Source organism: Zootoca vivipara, chromosome 3, assembly GCF_963506605.1.
Source record: "Zootoca vivipara chromosome 3, rZooViv1.1, whole genome shotgun sequence".
NCBI lineage: Eukaryota > Metazoa > Chordata > Lepidosauria > Squamata > Lacertidae > Zootoca > Zootoca vivipara.
In genome coordinates, this window is record NC_083278.1 from 25,827,009 (window position 1) to 25,845,662 (window position 18,654).

The following is an 18,654-nucleotide window of genomic DNA, read 5'->3' on the forward strand; positions in this document are numbered from 1 at the left end:
CCTTAGAGGGTTGCAGGAAGGTTCAATGCTTAGAGGGATGCAGGAAGGTTCCTTATACTGAGACAAACCATTGGTGCACCTAGTTCAGGATTCCTAACGCTGGATAACAGTGGCTCTCCAGGGTTTCAGGTAGGGACATCTCCCATCCCTACCTGGAGATGTCGGGGACTGAACCTGGGACCTTCTGCATTCAAAGCAGATGCTGTACCATTGAGCTACGGCCTTTCCCTCCTCCCCACAAATGCCCCATGTCCCCTCTACTTCCATACCATTGGCGAACTAGCTTGGAGACAGGACTTTGCCAAAATGATGCAACAGATGGTAGCCCCAGTTCATCTGGGTGGGAGAACTGGATGCCTACAAGACCAGGGACTCGAAGAACACTGGGAGGCTGATGCTCCTCTGCACTATTTCCATCCAAGAACTAGGGCTGGGCGATATCTGGTTTTCAACATTGCAATATGTATCACCATTTAAACATTGCAATATACCCGATATAACACAATGTCCAAAATAAGGATGGAGCTGATTTTCAACATTGCAATGTATCGCTAGCCAAACATCACAATATACTGATATATCACAATGTCTGAAACAAGGATGGAGCTATGTAACGGCATCTGCTGGCTTCATAGTTGCCCCCACATTGTTATTTTTGCATAACACACACACACACACACACACACACACACACACACACACACACCATGACTGTAATATGTTGCCAGGTCAAAAATCATGAAAGCAACATCATGATATGGACTTCAAACCAGTTTTGGTTGATATATCGCCCAGCCCTAACACATATCCCGATTCACGATATATTGCCAGGTCAAAAACTATGAAACAGATATCACAATATGGAGTTCAAATTGATTATTTTGAACGATATACCGGTAGCGATATAGCGCCCAGTCCTACCCAGGACAAACATCATGACAAGGGGGAGACAGGGCCGTCTTAAGCACCTCTGGCGCCGTGGTGCGACGGATCCCTCCGCCGCCCCGTTTTCCTGCGCGGCGGGCGGGCTCAGCGCGCAGCGCGGTCGCCGAGGGTGCTGCTGCACGACGGGCGGTCGGCCTTGCTGCACGGGGGAGTGGCCGGCGGGTGGGCAGGCGTGGCTGCGTGGCGCCCCCCCCCCCCCGGCGGGCCGGCACCGTGACACCCTGCGCCACCCAGCCTGGCCGTAGAGCCGGCCCTGGGGGAGACCAGCTTGGCCCTCGCCCATTAGTCAGTGAAGGAGCCGCTGTAGGGAGCTTGCTCCCCTCCTCTCCCACCACCAGAAAGAACACTGGACTCTCCTTCCTTGAGATTCTTGCATTGCAGGGGGTGGACTAGATGACCCTTGGAGGTACCTTCCCACTCTATAATTCTATGATTCTATGGATAGCAACTGCCGGAGACCATGGGATTGCAGGCTCTGACCATCAACAGGGCTGTTGGCCTGCATGTGAGTTTTTGGAGCTTGTTATCGCTGCTGTCAACAACTTGTAAGATGCCATGAGAATAACTGCATTTCAAAGACAGGCTTAAAATCCTCAAAATAAATGAAGAAATAATAAATACTCCAAATGACAATGAACCTAGGCAGGTACTGTAATGCACTGTTATGCAACAATCGCTTTCATTTGAGAGGGATTTTATTTTGTCCATTTAACCACACAGCCTTGTAATATTTTGAAAGATGAATTTTAAGTTGGTTACGACGTCCTGCGTTACATCGGCAGGACACCAGTTTAGACCAAAGCCACAGGCTCTATATAAAGATGTATCGTTTGCTGCCGGGACAAAATAAATATATATATAAAAGAACTACTTAAATGGTAATTCTCTGAATCACTATTTTTATTGCCATAACCATAATCATATACAACAAAGTGTGTCCAGAAATTCTCCCATCCTTATTATTTCTTTTATATAGGCCTTTGACATTAGTTTCCCCCCTCCCCGCCTTCAAAATATGTAAGAAGCAATTATGGGGCTTGATTCCACAGCAGTTTAGCCAAATCTGCCCTCTCTTCAGATGGAATCTTGCCTAAATAAAGTTTGCAAGTCTACACCCAAACCACATATCTTTCATTATGGATTGCATTGAGCCTTAAAACCTCAAAGCCACCAGCACACATGTTGCAAGAAGCGTGATGGCATCTGTTCCAGCCTTACTACTGTAGCAATGCTACTCTACCATTACAACCGCTGCCTGCTGTTCATCCAGAATATCTGCTACTTAGCAGCTGAATGTATTACAGCCTGTAGAACTGAATCTCCTAGCTGAGTTAGTCAGCAATGTACGGTAGTTTTCCTGGGCAATTCTGCACGGATATTCTTCCTGATGCCCCAGAGAATGATCTAATTAGTGTGTTGATCTTGCACATAATTAGAAAAAAAATAATTCTTTTTTTTTTAAGCTATACACTTTGAAACTGCCAGGCTTCCATTTGCAACTGGCATTCATGGTTATGAACAGATAACCCACTCATGTCATCACCAGACAGTTAAAAAATGCTGCCCACTTGATTGTGCTTGATGGGAGTGTGAGGGGAGAGGTAGTACCTCTGGTGGGGGAGACGTTGTGGTCCTTCTGGAGTAGTTTGTCCACTTTTGGTCCCCCCCCCCTGCACTCAGCTGCTGTCACCTGTGGCTCCTATAAGCTGTCAGAATGTGACAGCAGCCATACCCAGGGAATGGCTTCAACTGGCTGGCTAAACCAAGCGAGGGCAGCCGATTGGTATCAAACCCTTAATGAGTGAAGGCAAGCTCTGGAGGATTGAGCAGACAGACCAAAAGTGGGTCCAACAGCCGAGAACACGGTTTCTGCACATGCTGTAGAGCAGGCACCCCCAACTTGCAGCCCTCCAGATGTTTGGGCCTACAACTCCCATGATCCCTAGCTAACAGGACCAGTGGTCAGGGATGATGGGAATTGTAGTCCAAAACATCTGGAGGGCCGAAGGTTGGGGATGCCTGCTGTAGAGGGAAGAGAGGAGCAGATATGGGTCATCAACTTGGGAAGGTAGCCCATCTAGAAGAAACGCCTGTAAACCTGAACTGCCTCAGGAGAAGAAAAGGCTACACAAATCCAGAGTGGAGTCCCTAAGGCGGTTGGATGGCACTTTGTACGCCTCCTTCCGGCAACTCCTGCAGCCAAACTGGTGCTAAATGTATTGCTCTGCTTTCCTTCGAACCACATCAGTGAGGCTTGGTTACAGGTAGGTAGCCGTGTTGGTCTGGGTTGAAGTAAAATAAAAAAATTCCTTCAGTAGCACCTTAAAGACCAACTAAGTTTTTATTTTGGTATGAGCTTTCGTGTGCATGCACACTTCTTCAGATACAGTGAAATAGAAGTCCCCAGGCACTTATGTAGAGAAGGGGTGGGGAGGGGTGGGGATGGGGAGGGGAGGGGGGATCACTCAGAAGGGTGGTGGAAGTGGGTGATTGACTGACTGATAGCTGTTGATGACCGAAAACGACTGCAAATGGTTTTGCATGAAAAAGCAAGGGTTGAGATGGCTGAAGATCGCTTATCATGTATAATGAGATAAGAATCCGATATCTCTGTTCAAACCAGGTCCCTCCATGGTTTTGAGCTTGGTGATAAGTTGTAATTCAGCAACTTCTCTTTCCAGTCTATTTCTGAAATTCTTTTGTAGTAAGACAGCTACTTTGAGATCTTGTATAGAATGTCCTGGGAGATTGAAGTGTTCTCCTACTGGTTTTTCTGTCTTCTGGTTCCTGATGTCAGATTTATGTCCATTTATCCTTTGGCGTAGGGTTTGGCCTGTTTGTCCAATATAGAGAGCTGAAGGGCACTGTTGGCATTTGATGGCATACACAATGTTAGAAGATGGGCAATTAAATAGTCCTGAGATGGTATGTCAGTGAGGCTTGTCATCTGGGCAGCCCGGGTGCTCCATACACGCTGCCCAGGTGAAGCAATGAATGTGCCTATTACCTTTCTCCATCTCGGATTCCTAGATGATGTTGTACTACAACCCTCACCCATCCCTAGCCAGCAGGGACCAGAAGTCAGAGATGACGGGAGTTGTAGTCCAACCCCACCTGTGTACGTACTTACAGTACTTAGGCTAGTTTTTACTCACACTCATCTTACCTATATTGGCCAGGGAGGACACAATCTCTCCTCGCTTTCTGTCACGGGTCGACGGCAGGCATTCGCACACAGCCGCACAACCCACCCAGAGGCGCTTTTTCGCAATGGGTGAAGAAACCGCCCTCCAGCTCCTGGAGCCCTCTTCCCCGGAGGCGCTTCTCTTTCCCAAGCCGGAGAAAGGAGACCCCGCACCACGCCAAGCCTCCGCCCCGTCTGAGCCAGGCGCGAACTGGAGCGTCCGCCGCGGGCCGGCAGGGGGCGCCTCCTCCCCGCTCGCGCGCCGCGCCCCGACTTAAGCGGCGCGCTTCAAAGCCCAGCCGCCGCGGCTGCAAAGCCGCCGGAGCTTAATGGCGTCCTTGCGCTCAGATTAGCTGCTCCCTTTTCCTTCCTTCCTCCCCTCTCCTCCTCCCTTCCTTCGGGGAGGCGGGCGGCGGGCAGGAGGAGAAGAAGAAAAGGAGCGGCGGCGGGAGAGGGAGAGACAGAAGCTCCCAGGCGCGCGGGCAAGACTTCGCCGTGAAAGCAGCGCGGGCGGAGGCAGCCGCACACAATGCGCCAAGAGGCAACACCCGGGCAAGGCAGCGCGGGAGACTGAGGCGCAGCGGTCCAGGCGAGCGGGCGGCGGAGGAGGAGGAGAAGCAGCAGCAGCAGCGCAGGAGGGAAGAGGCAGCGGCGTCCACAGTCCCACCTTCTCCCCGCGCGACGGCAGGAGGGTAAGGCGGCGCGGCGCGCTCGGCTTTGTGTCTGCTTGCATCCGACGGGGATGGCGCGCTCGCTAGGCCGCTGGCTCGGGGAGAGGCGAGAGGCGGCTCCTTCTCCGAGGCGTCCGCACCGACGCGCGCCTTGCCCGCGCTGCCTCTCGCGCTTTGTGTTTCCTTCCCGGTGACGAAGATGCGGGCATAGGAGCCCCTTCCTAGGGCCGAGGTCTCCCCTTCGCTCCCCTCTCCCAATAAAATATTGGAGGGGGCTGCCCCTTCCCCCCCAGTTTATGGACATTGCCATTCAAATGGCGTGTGCGCACCGCCACGTCTTGTGATGGATTACGCGGGGCGGAGCTTACCTGGTCCCCCATTCCCAATATTTTGTTCAAGTTGGCACCCCTGTGCAGGGTTAGATTTTAGCCCCCCCCCCAAAAAAAGAGAGGCTGAGGCGGTGGCGCCTTGGAGAAGTTCACTTTGCCCTCCAGGGGCGGCTGGGAATGCGGATTCCAGATTCTCGCCTGTCCCTCCGGCTGGGTCGGTGGGTGTGCATGCACTCTGAAGGGTCCTCTGCCTCTTGGGTGATGGGCATCCTTGGCTATTCTCCTCACTCTTTTCCGCCAGGCAAATGAGCGTAGGAAATTGGATCGGGCTGCCTCTTAAAGCTTCTTGATTTCTAAAGTGCTATATAGATAGCGTCTCCCTTGGGGGGGGGGGGAATACCACGCAAGTCCTTGATCGCCAAGAGGCACAAATTGGTTTTTGTGTTGGTTATTTATCTCTCTTGGAATTGGTTTTAATGTCGGTTATTTATTTCCGTTAGCTGGCCTGCACACTGGCCAATAAATGAGGGTGTATGGGGGAAAATCCTGCTTGATTGGCACCCGTGGCAGGTACTGATGGCTGTGGAAGTACTTTATTGGATAGCTTTTTGGCATCATGTGGCACAATGGGTCATTGCATCTGGCTGCTGACCTCGAACCTTGGTGGTCCGAGCCTACCAAGGCACGGCTGTGCGCAGGATTCCTGTATAGCAGGGGGTTGGACTAGATGACCCTTGGGGTCCCTTCCGACTCTATGATTCTTTGTACGCACACAATTTAATATAATCATGGGCTTCTCTCCTGCTGTCCTCCTACCGCATTTGGCATCCATCCTGGCATGACCCTCCATTTATAAAGCCCTCTGTGCCCATGGGGCAATTTTTTTCTTTTGCTTAGTTTCCCCCACCCTGCCCCAGCCAAGAAGCAGGTTTGTAGAGACAGTACAAAAAGGCAGGGGGGTGCAGCCAGCATCCACAGCCTCCACCGACACTAATACTCAGGCAGCCTTGGAATCCCTTCAGATGGAGAAGCAGCAGCAGGGAGAGCAATCTCCCAACTTAATCCTTTCCACTGGCAGATTTTCTGCAGGGGGGAAAAAGGGCGAGATCTGACAACCTTTGGCCGCACTTGAAGGTCTGAGTATGTGGGGAGGGCTGCCAGAACAGAGGGGAAAGCGTTGGGAGAGTATTTAAGAAGCTTTCCGAGGATTTAGGCCTGGGATGGTGCTACGTGTGGATGGGTGGATGGATATGATTATAACGCCGAGAGATTCCCCTTTGCTGGTTCTCTGATTTGTTGAGACTGGATAATATTATGTCCCTCGGGAACGTCAAGGCTGTAAGGCTGTGATGGGGAACCTGTGGTTGTTGAACCCCCAGATGGTTTTTTTTTAAGGACTCCTAACTCCCATCATTTGAGAGCATTGGCCATTCTGCCTGGGGCTGATGGGAGTTGGATTCCAACAGCATCTGGAAGGCGGTAGGTTCCCCATCCCTGCTGTTGGGTAATTGACTTATACCTGTGGACATTTTCAGATGAACTGCCTCTTCAGAATACATTGTTGGGAGCAGCTGCACCTGTTGTCATTTCATCCATCTCACACTTATGGGTTCTGCTTTGTGATGCAAGAGTGCTATCCAGCCACGTCCATCCCCTGTTCGAAAGCCATTTGATCCAGTGGAGGCTTCCATTAGAGCAGGGTTCCCCAAACTTGGCTCTCCAGCTGCTTTTGGGCTACACTTCCCATTATCCCTGACCAGTGGTCCTGCTACCTAGGGATGATGGGAGTGGTAGTCCAAAAGCAGCTGGAGACAGCCAAGTTTGGGAAGCACTGGTTTACACACCCTGGCTTCCACCCCTTTCCTGAACCCATGCTTGCCGCTTCTTGTTATGGGGATCTTGTGTGTGAAACCCCCAATCGCTCCGGCTAGAAAAGCATTGGCATTGCTGCTGGCTATTGCTGCCTGAAGCCACTGTGGATCTGTTGTCTGTGCAACCCTTATAACCAGGGAAGCCTTGGGTGAGGCCGCTTGAGAGATGGGTGGGGAAGAGAAAGTGGCCGGCTCGCATGTGTGAACCACTTCCTTGTGATCATAAGGAACCAGATGGCGGAGCTTGCCTGGACCAATTAATGGACAACATAAGGGGGCATTCTGGTTTATGGAGTACCTGGTTCACAATCTGGGAACGCTTTGTACCTCCTGTTCACATGTTTAGCAAACATCCTGATACAACAAACAACAACAACAATTCTTTTGCAATACATTCTTTGGGCACTTCACAAGTGGGTTTTTCAAAATGCAAGTGTGGAAGTGTTGAGGCTTAGAGTGCAAGCCCCTTTTCCCCATTCCCTCTGTCCGCTGGAGGAGCCAGAGTTACGTGAATGTCAAGTCTCTCTCTCTCTCTCTCTCTCTCTCTCTCTCTCTCTCTCTCTCTCTCTCGTGTTGCTACTGGCAGATGCCTTGCTCTTGGAAGTTCAGATCTGCTAAAATGGCTGAAAGGTGGCGTGTGCCTAAAATTAGCCTCAGAAGAAGCAGCAGAATTGTGCAAATACCAAGTGTAGGAGGAACTGGTATGTTGCATCCTACCACCTCGAGACCACAGAACTGCACAGAGGCCCCCTGACGTGTTCTCTAAAGGAGCTCCGGCCATCTCATCCATAGGCTGGCCTGGCGAATATTCCACTCCCTCCAACTCTGCTTGCCTGGAGAGGCTCATATGCTATTCTTGGTATGTTTTTTAAAGCGAGCCTTGCTGAAGCTTCTGGCAAGAAACCCACACAAATTGACTCAGGATACTCATCATTTGCTGCAGGGAAACATAAAGTAGATAGATGGGGGCAGGGAGGAGGAATGGTACCCTCAAGTATGCTGTCAACGCAGCAGCGCCGGGCATTTATCCATAACCTTGCTTCCCGTAAAGAGGCGAAGAGGGAGATCGAAGTGTAAGAAATAGAACACGGAGAAAGAAAGGCAATAAGTATTGCTTGGCCAAGTCGTCGTTCAGAATTGCTGTATGCAAGCTTTCAGGCGACACAGGTTCCTTCCCTGCGTAAATCAAAATTTAGGAATATATGTGCATGTGTTGCATCGTGTCTGGGCTGTACTTATTTACTTATAAACTTATTTATCGGCTGCCTTTATGGGCATAGTCCTTACAAGGTGGCTTACCTATCATAAAAACACAATACAGTACCATTTAAAGCCAAACTAGACCATTTTAAATGCTAGCAGCGCAAAATTACCCGAATCATAGACCAGTTAAAAATAAATGGAACAGCAGCATGAATTCCAGAAGCTAAAAAAGCTATGCATTCCAAAACAGCTATTTAATTTTAGCTCCTAAAGTAAAGGCCTAAATTTAAAACTGGTTGTGTGTTTTCTTAAGCCTGTAGATTTTAAAATCTGCAAAGTTGAAGCCACCTGCAGTTGGGGATGAAATCTGGAATTTTAATTTTTGAGTATCTGTAACGGATGAATTAACTGGGTGGCTTATCATGAGGGAGTCCATCCTTTGCTAGCTAAACACTGACAGCATGAAAACTTCTTAGTTGTTGCTGTTTTGCCTGCATTTTCCATAATTTGATGGAGTTCTCTGCGTCCTTTCCATCTTGGCTTATATTTTGGGGCAGATTTCATTAATGTCATGATTCACCCCAGGCTATTTCAAATCTAGTTACATCATAGGAATCTTATTTTATTCCAGGAGATCTTCCGGTCTAATTATATGAGCCTCCCTCGCTGACTTTTGACCTCTTCACATCCTTCAGAATTCTTGTTCTCTTTTGCTTCCCAGCCATTTCTTATCTGTAGCAGCACACCAAGCCTTTATGGGGAGTAATGAGGATCCTATAGTTTCTCTTCAAGAGATCTCTCCATCCTCTTAGCTTTTTTGCTTGTCAGTTTAAATGTGAGTATCTACTGAGGGTTTCCTTATTATCTATAAGAGGGGAAATAACAACAAACAACAACAACAAAATTATTATTATTATTTATACCCCACCCATCTGGCTGGGTTTCCCCAGAAACAGAAGGTGGGGGGAGTTGGGTGAGATGGAAGGAACATTGCTGTAAATATTTACAGCACCATGAAGTTAAATCTGCAAAAGAAGGAACTTGCTTGTGGCCTTTTGTGCAAAATTATCTGCAGCTTCTCAGCACAACGGTGGAATAGCTATACCTTTCAGCACAGGGGTTGAAACAGCTCTTTTATATGAGAGAGAGAAGGCAGTGTAAGCTGATTAAAAATAAAGGCTACCAACTTTCTCTTCTTTTTCTTTTGCTCTGGCCGGTTCCTTTGCCTTTTAACAGCTGTCTGACAGGCAGAAATATAGCAGATGAAGCTTCTCCTGCCATGAAGATGAATGGATGGCTAAAGCTGCACCTGCTACATTTCTGCACGCCAGGTACCGTATATTCCGGCATATAAGACGACTGGGCATATAAGACGACCCCCAACTTTTCCAGTTAAAATATAGTTTGGGATATACTCGCTGTATAAGAAATACGACCCAGCGTATAAGACGACCCCCAACTTTTGAGAAGATTTCCCTGGGTTAAAAAGTAGTCTTATACGCAGGAATATACACTAGGTATTAAAGACCCAGAAGTCCTATCAGGAAACATTTGGCAACCTTAGCTGGGGGGTAGGGGTGGGAATAGAATTAATTGTACTGCTCACTCGCTAATCACTTATGCTGGTGTGATCTCAGTGTCTTTTTTATTTCTTTTAATGGGGCGCCAGTGTTTGGTTAATTGTACCCTTAGGTATAGTGTCCATTTCATCAGCAGCCCTCAACTGCACACTGTACTTCTGAATCACAAGGGAGAAACTGGCTATTTTGAGGGGGTTGGGAACAGTGTTAGAAACTCAGGTATATGAGCTAGGCGCTAAATGGCTCCTTAAACCAGGGTTGCAGTCGTCAAAACAGAATGTCCATTTGCCATTTGGGGGCAAGATAGCTCTAAAGTCTTATTTTCCAAATGATGGACTGACTCTGATTGATTATATCAGTTAAACATCGGGCTAGTGCAGAAGCCAACCTTGAGAACTTGGTTAAGAACTTTGAGAGTAAAAGTCACTTGATCCAGCGACAGTCCACATAGATATTGGCCTATTCCTACCTCTTTTTTCTTAATGGTGACATGGACCATTCATAACATAAGAATAGTCTTCACAACTGTGAGCAGGGCAGTGGGGTGGGGTAAGTGGAGACGAGCTACAACAATTAACTATATCGTCATTCACTGCACAGCAAAAGCCAAGTTTGGTTCCTGAAATTCGTTCTGATTGTGCAGATAAAATATAACTGATAGAATTCTGCAGGATGTGAAATTAGTGTGTGGAAACAGTCAAGATCCAATGATCCCCAGGCAGGCACCTCCAAATGATGGAGATGTCAGGCGCCATCTTGGCAACCAGGAATCTTCACTTGGTCACAAGTGGCCGATAGCCAGGTGCAAAAAGCACCTGGCACCTGCCTGATGTTGAACACTGGTTGGAAAGGCCTTCCCAACACTCAAGTAGGCATCTGCTGAGCAGTAGTTACTTTCTTCTGTTTTAGGGACCACATTATCTCTACCTTCAACACCACCCACCATGCAGATAAGCAGCTAGCATAAAGCACAGCATGGGCATGGCTTTATAGAAAAGGCTGCTGGTACTCCTGCCTCACCAATTTTTCAGAATTCTTTGACACTGTCAGCAAACATGGAGGAAGTCACCCATTGGACTTCCAAAAAGGTTTCAACATTTCTCTTCATTAGCTCTTGGGGAAATTTAGAAGACTTGGGGGGAGAGGGTGGATTCTCGCACGGTTCAGGAACGGTTTAAAGAAAGCAAAGAATCTATGCGACATTTTAACAAATAGCAAGTTTACCGTGGCATTAGCTTGCATGGACTGGAGTCTACTTCATAAGATGGGGGAAAGGGTTATCTTAAGAGGCGCATTTATACATGGGTGGAAGAAACAGTGGGGGTCAGATGGCAGCGGAATGGATAGTGAAAGGCAATTTAATGAGTAAGCTAAGGGAAGGAATCACAACAACAGTAGCGAGTGAAAACGAAATAATCTTAGATTTTCTAGGTTGCTTGGCACTAAATTTGTAAGCTTTTGAACTAAGGAGATCCATTCTTAAAAATTCCTGGAAGTTAATTGTTTTGAGAATGCTTGGCCACATGTTTCTGTCCAGGGTAACTCCAACAGCAGAGGTGTCAGCGGATGATATCAAGCGTGTGGCTATCCCTCCAAATATTTTAGGGAAATGTTTTAAAGGACCATCGTCTGACACCTTTCCCCAGCTGGTACAGAGGATGACTTCTTGCTGTTGGTGTCTGTTGGTGTTGCTTGGGCAGGCTGACAGAATGAGGCTGTTTGTTCAGAGTTCCACTCAGCACCAGGGGCCTGTGCCCCCATCCTTAAATTTAAGGAAGGTGGGAAGTTGTTTCAGCCTAACTGAGTTGTCCTTCGATGCCGTCACTTGCCATCCTGTGTAATATAGAACATACACCCATCTTTGTTTTGGCTACTCATACTTCTGGACTGCCCGTTAAATGCAGAGGCCAGCTTCACCAGAATAATTTGGTTCCATAAAAAGACTGACCTATGCCTCTGAGAACACCTGAGTAGTGTTTCAGAAATGCTGCTCTAAATTGTGCTTTTTATGGAAGGTATTTGGCATTTTTGCTTTGCAGTACTTTGGGGGAAAATGCTCAAGTGCCACCAATTATTATTGGATTTTCCGAAATTAACTGGTTTGAAAATTCTATCTGTTTACTAGAACCTACAGTACAGTATCATTCCTAGATTTTTATAGGGAGGTAAAAAGAAGCAGCAGTCAGGGTTCTTTTTATCTATTTAGGTCTTTTGGCGCATTATGTTCCAGACATTTCAAAAACAATTGTAACCATAAAGGGCTCAGTTGCTCCCTCGAAAGCCTCTAGATAATGTCTCATTCAGGAGCTGCCCATGTAATCCATTCTTGCTGTCTTCTCCAGAAGTATGTGAAAGAAGAAGAAATAAAGCAGCATATTAGCAGGATATTTCCAAGCTCCAGTACACTAAAAGCAGAACACTGGGTCTTTTGGGGTCCAGACTTTTGAGAAATAGGAACTCCAGCCCAGGTAGACATTTAGCTAATATTTTGAAAGGGTAGCTTTTGGAGGTTTGGAGTTTTCAACAGAAAACTGCACTCAAAATAATATCCTTTAAATTCTGCTGCAATTTCTAGATAGCTTTGCTACCGCCTCTCATGCGGGAATTCTTTGAACCTGAGGTGCAAAATTCTCATCTGAGGCCTGTTTCACGCATGATTCACATGCATCCTTGATCTTTCTGTCAGCTCTTATTTGATTGACTGTTAAATGTGTCAGCTACTAAAAAGCCCTCTGTTGGTGATGGCAACTCTTTGCTGCCTGTGGTGATGGTCCATTATGTAGTCTGACAGTCATGAAGTAGGGAAGAGCATGCATGCATGTATGTATGTATGTATGTATGTATGTATGTATGTATGTATGTATGTATGTATGTATGTATCAGCCTGGAGATAGTTGTGACTCCAGCTAGATATCCAACTTTTAGAAAATACTTCTGTCTCAGCTACTTAGCTCCTGGCTGTCACATATGTCTATGGGTTAGACTCAATCTGGTTCTCTGTGTCGGGAGCAACTCAAACTGTGGCTTGCTTGGAGTATCTTCCCACAGCTGTGGTTGCACTGCTCTAGCACATTTTTGATTGCTTGTAGGTTCGGATTCCTGGCTTTGACTCCTGGGTTAAGTGTCTCCCTCGCCCCACTAAAAAACACCCCCCAGCTGACCACTTTCTCACTCCATGACCCAATTACTGACCTCTGGTTCCCATCTCCTGATTTCCCTCTGATAGCTGGTTGTGGCTTAGCTCTGATACAGAGCTGGTTCCTAACACATACCACACACACACACACACTGAGAACTAAGTATTTCCAGAGCCATACTTGACCTTGGATAAACAGGCAGCACAGATGAACATTGAATTGGGTACCACACAGCAAGGGGGTCTTGGGCAAACTGTGTACAGCAGCTTGCAAGTGATGTGCAGGTGTCCTGGCATGTGCTTTCTCTACCATTAAAGGCTTTCCCTGGGCTGGACAGAGGCAGGAAGTTATTTGTAGCCCATCTGAGATGCCAGCCTCCCAACAAAGCCATGGAACTCCCCACCCGAGAAGCACTTGTAGCTGCCTTGGAAGAAGCAGAGGTGAAGTACCACCAACAAGCTTCTTCCCGTCTGGAGAGAACTGTGGCTCCTGGGAGCTGCTACTAGACTGCACCTGTGCCCTCTGAGGCACCATGAGATGTGATGTCAGGGTGATCCTTATCCCTGGATCTCTAAACCTTTGTTCGTGGGCACCTAATCCTAGCCGTAAGGGCCCACTTTGTGTACTCCCAGTGCTGCTGACAACTGAATGTTCTTCAAGCTGGGAGTAGAACAACAATCCCCTTGGGATGGTGTGAACTAGTCACCGTCTCCTCCAGTGATTCGGTAGGGGAGGGAGCGGGAGGCAAAGGAAACAAACACATCAACATAGAAAAAGAAAGCATCGTTTATTATTTAGAGGGACTCGAGATGTTTGGAGATGCTGGGAAATGGTACAAAAGTGACTTGCACTTTCTGTTCCTGCACTTCCTCAGTGCATCCAAAGTGGAACTTTTGCATCTTTCCACACACTAAGATGCTCAAGAAGATGCCTTTCTATTCTGTGGGGAGATTGATCATCCTGAATCTTTGTGTTATCTGAAGGTGATTTCTTTATAATTTTTTTAAAATTAGGATTTATAAAGAAAAATACAAAGATTATTATCAAATAGCTTTTTTTTGTCCAAACTAAAACAATAATCTAAGGGGGGGGGGAGAAAGGAAAGGGGATGAAGGAAAAAAGAAAGAGGGAGAGATAGAGAAAAAGGAAATGAAAAAGATTTCAGAGAGAGAAGTAAAGAAGCTAAACAACTTCTGATTCTTCATCTGACTTCTATATATAATTATTGACTTCATCCATTCCAGTAAAATTTCAGTTTTTGTCTCATTTCATTCTGTTTGAAATCCATAGCCCAATTCAGTCATACAATTTCTCTCCCCATTTTCATGCATGCTGGATACATTTGAGGAGGACGGATCAGGCCCGATAGCTCTGTCTCCCAAACTTTTTGTGTTCAGTGCAAACATGGAAAGGGGTTTTTCTACGTGTATACAGCTGTACATACATTGGCTTCTCCAAATGGTTGGACACCCAGATTTCATGAAGAACCTTTGTTAGCCTCCAGATGTTGCTAAACTACAACTTGCATCATCCATGGCCATTGGCCATGCTTGCTGGGGCTGATGGAAGCTGTAGTTCAGCAACATCTGGAGCGCCAAAGGTTGTCACCCCTGGCAAGGTACACAGATCTCCTTTCAACTTGCACAGAACCATGGAAATCTGATGGATACATATAGTTTGTGAGAGAATAAGCGAAGCACTAATACTTGCTGTCAGTGATATCCTGTTGGAACAGATGAGACTTCCCATTTGAAGAAGTCTGAAGCTCATTATGTGTGGTGCCTCCTGTGCTGGACAAGGAAGAGCATTTCAGAGGGTCGGTAATACCACAGAAGAGACCCACATCTGAGAAATTGTTAAACAACAGTTTGCCAATGATGGTATGGTTAGCGATGCCCCCTCTGAAGATCTTACAGTTCAGCTGGGTATACAACAGAGTGGCCATGTTTTATAACTTCTGAGAAACTTCTGTTGTGTTTTTCTTTCTCGTATCTCCCTTTTAATTTTGCGTTAACAAGCTTTTATGGCCCTAGATCATCTGCTTGGTCCACTAACACTTAGTGTTTTGAAACACGGGGAATTTGAAGTAAATGGCATTTTGACAGGTGTGGTCTCGTTTTATCTAGTAGAGTACTTCTTGTGGTTTTCATTATGCTCAAGATGAGATGAATGGGATACTGCTTTAATGTGCCTCGGAACACTTATTTCTGAACTGTCAATGCCAGATGCTTTCTGCAGCCTTGGATGGATGCAGACCAAAGTTGGTGTGTGTGTGTGTGTGTGTGTGTGTACAGGAAGCTTTCCAGTACAAATGATTCAGTGCCAAACTGCTCTACACAGTTTGTTTTTAAAAGTGATTTGACTTCAGTGAATTGATAAAATCTCAAGTATGTTTTGAGCACCTACATCTGAGGCCCTCCGGATTTTGATGAGCTACAACTCATCATCAGCTCGGACCATTGACCATGCTGCTTGAGGCTGATGGGAGCTGGAGTACATTAACATATGAGGGTCACAGGTTCCCTGACCCACGCATACACACTAACTTTTACACATATGCTGGTGGCTTTTGGGAATCGGTGTGGCCAGCCCCACGTAGACAGCACATAGCGGATTTCGAAATAAATCTAATCCGGGACAAAGAAAGGTGGAATTCCAGACTGTTAGAGCCACACCCCATAGCTGAACATTTTGGGGGGTCATTCACATGCAGGTTGAAGTCAGCTCATTTCTGCTTACAGTAACTGCCCTGTTATTGGAAGAATCGTCACAAATTTACTTCTCATGGGGTGAATATTTCATTTGAATATGCTTGTTTATGATTGAGAGCAAATATTTGCACCATGTGGGGAGCGGGGGGGGGGAGCCAAACAAAAAATAATTTGCCCTGATAGGTAAGCGCCAACCTTTGCCAACGAACAGGGCATACAAACAAAATAACCCCAAATATGGTAAAATTGCTGTATGTTGACCTTTCTGTATCAAAACAATGGGTGGAACTGGGCGTCGTTTTAAGACCATTGAGAAACATGAAGAGCCCATCATTCCGCCAGGGGTTGTTGATCCTCTCCTGTATTCATCCTCTAATTTTAGTAGAAGAGCTAAAAGCATGCATGGACGAAAAAATGAATAGCGAATCACGAAAGCAGAAATACATACAGTGGTACCTCAGTTTATGAACACAATTGGTTCCGGAAGTCTGTTCATAAACTGAAGCGTTCATAAACTGAAGCGAACTTTCCCATTGAAAGTAATGGAAAGTGGATTAATCCGTTCCAGAAGGGTCCGCGGAGTACTCAACCTGAAGCGTACTTAACCCGAAGCATGGGTGTAATTAGTTCCGCAAGTCTGTTCATAAACTGAAGCGTTCATAAACTGAAGCGAACTTTCCCATTGAAAGTAATGGAAAGTGGATTAATCCGTTCCAGAAGGGTCCGCGGAGTACTCAACCTGAAGCGTACTTAACCCGAAGCATGGGTGTAATTAGTTCCGTAAGTCTGTTCATAAACTGAAGCGTTCATAAACTGAAGCAAACTTTCCCATTGAAAGTAATGGAAAGTGAATTAATCCATTCCAGATGGGTCCGCGGCGTTCGTAAACCGAAAATTCATAAACCGAGGGCCCACTGTATGTTGCTGATAAGGAGAGGAGGTGCTATTTGGCAAACTGTACAAGACTAGGTAAATAAAAAGGTTTTCAATTGGTGCCTGAAACCTAAGCATGTGGGAGACAGACACGCCTGAGTCGAGGCCGCCCCACAGAGAAGGCTGCCCTGTGTATCCCCTCACCCTGAATCTTGGCAGGGTCTGCAAGCAGATTTAGTTGTCTGGTGTTGCAGAGATTTGGGTCCCAAGCTGTTTAGGACTTGTATGTGTCACTAGCACTTTAAATCAGATCTTGAATCGGAAGCCTTGAATTGAGGTTAGAATAATATACATGGCAACTGTTGCCTCAGCAGCTCAAGGAAACCGGCATGGGTATAGCCAGCTAATCTTCTCTGTCCTGCTGTTCCCCGGAATCATTTTTTTTTTTAATTTTTTATTACTGAGGAAAACAACTGGCTTAAATTTGACACAGTTCCTCCCTCCCCACCAACAGTGCACTCTGGAATCATTGGGTCTGTTTCCTCAGATTAATCCTGCTACAACAGAACATCAGCTTCCCTCTCTGGTTTCTAGCAAACCTTTTATTGATTTTTACGAAAGCTGTGCAGCAGAATAGTACTGTGCTATAGGATCTGCGTAGTTTTCAGTAGAGATAGTAGGAAGAATGGTGAGTCTGCTACCTAGTCTGGAACGTCCTTGTATCTTTGTTGGCTGAGGAAGGATGAACTTGTTGCACTGCTGAACATTGGAGTGTTAGGCCTTCCATGTTGTAATGCCCCCCCCCTTTCAGTCTGACGATTTCCCAGCATTGGAAAGTGAGACAGGCCTGCAGGTATGTTTCTACTAGCCCACAAGACATCTACAACTACCTCACTCTTCCTCTGAGGAGGTTAAGGCCAGGCACCGTATATTCCGGCGTATAAGACAACTGGGCGTATAAGACGACCCCCAACTTTCCCAGTTAAAATATAGAGTTTGGGATATACTCGCCGCATAAGAAATACGACCCGGCGTATAAGACGACCCCCGACTTTTGAGAAGATTTTCCTGGGTTGAAAAGTAGTCTTATACGCAGGAATATACAGTGTGTATATAGTTCAGAGCAGCCCCTCTGAGGCTGAGAGGTGGTGATTTGCCCAGGGTCACCCAGTGAGCATATCCTCGCCCATTTATGTTAGCTAATTACCTGTGGCATATGGATGACTTGAAAGGGAGGGGGAACTGTTTTTACTCATCAAATACAACCAGAATAATAGCTCTTAAGAAGCCTGAAGAGAGAAGTGGATTTTGATATGGAATACTCTTGCAAAAAAGAGGCAAGGAATTTTAAAGGCTTGACACCCCATGATGGGGTCCATTTGTCCTGGAGTTGTTGTTTCCCGGCAGGGTGGTGGTTTAGTTGCTGTTTTGCCATTACTGTGATAACAAGCGGCTATCAAGTGAGGTAGTTTCTGATCTCAGAAGCTGACAAATCTAAAACCAGCCAGGGCAAGTTTAGGACAGTGGTATCTTGTGGTGGCGATCTGTTGGGTTAAGACAGGCACCTCCAAGCTTTGGCCCTCCAGATGTTTTGGACTACAATTCCCATCATCCCTGACCACTGGTCCTCTTAGCTAGGGATCATGGGAGTTGTAGGCCAAAACATCTGGAGGGCCGCAGTTTGGGGATGCCTGGGTTAAGATCTGTGTTTTCTCACTTGACATCCAGTCTGGTGGGCTAGCTAATAACTGCACATGGCAAAGTGCCCAGTTCTGATCTGCTTTGAACTTCCACAGTAGGTACATTTCCCTTCTTAGCCTCTAAAATAGACTTTCATTCTTCCTATCTTTCTTCCTGGCTTGTATTGCATTTTCCCGAGGTAGCTGTCAATCGGATAAGGGAACTACCAGTGTTCAAAGCCTTTCTCTCACATTTTTAACTTCTCACCATATTAAGTCATCAGCAGGGTTTCTGCCTTCTGCAGAAGGTTTTGGCAAGAGATTCTGCATTTTTTTTAAATAATAATAATCTTGGGATATAGTTTACTTGCCTGAGTCACCACATATTTCTTGCTAAAATTAAAAGTGCCATCTTGGGGACGGACCTCACGTTCTGCCTTAGCCTCATGTCTTCAACACCCTGCTACCCTT

At 46.5% G+C, this 18,654-nt stretch overlaps 1 protein-coding gene across 2 annotated transcripts in view; it reads left to right on the forward strand.

Annotated features, from left to right (window-relative positions):
* Positions 1–4,434: 4,434 nt before the first annotated feature.
* The window catches only part of RNF144A (ring finger protein 144A), a 51,679-nt gene continuing 37,459 nt past the window's right edge, over positions 4,435–18,654 (forward strand). For both annotated transcript variants that reach the window (XM_035109892.2, XM_035109891.2), the window contains exon 1: positions 4,435–4,821. The gene's annotated coding sequence lies outside the window, so the exon portion shown is untranslated. The remainder of the gene's footprint in view (positions 4,822–18,654) is intronic.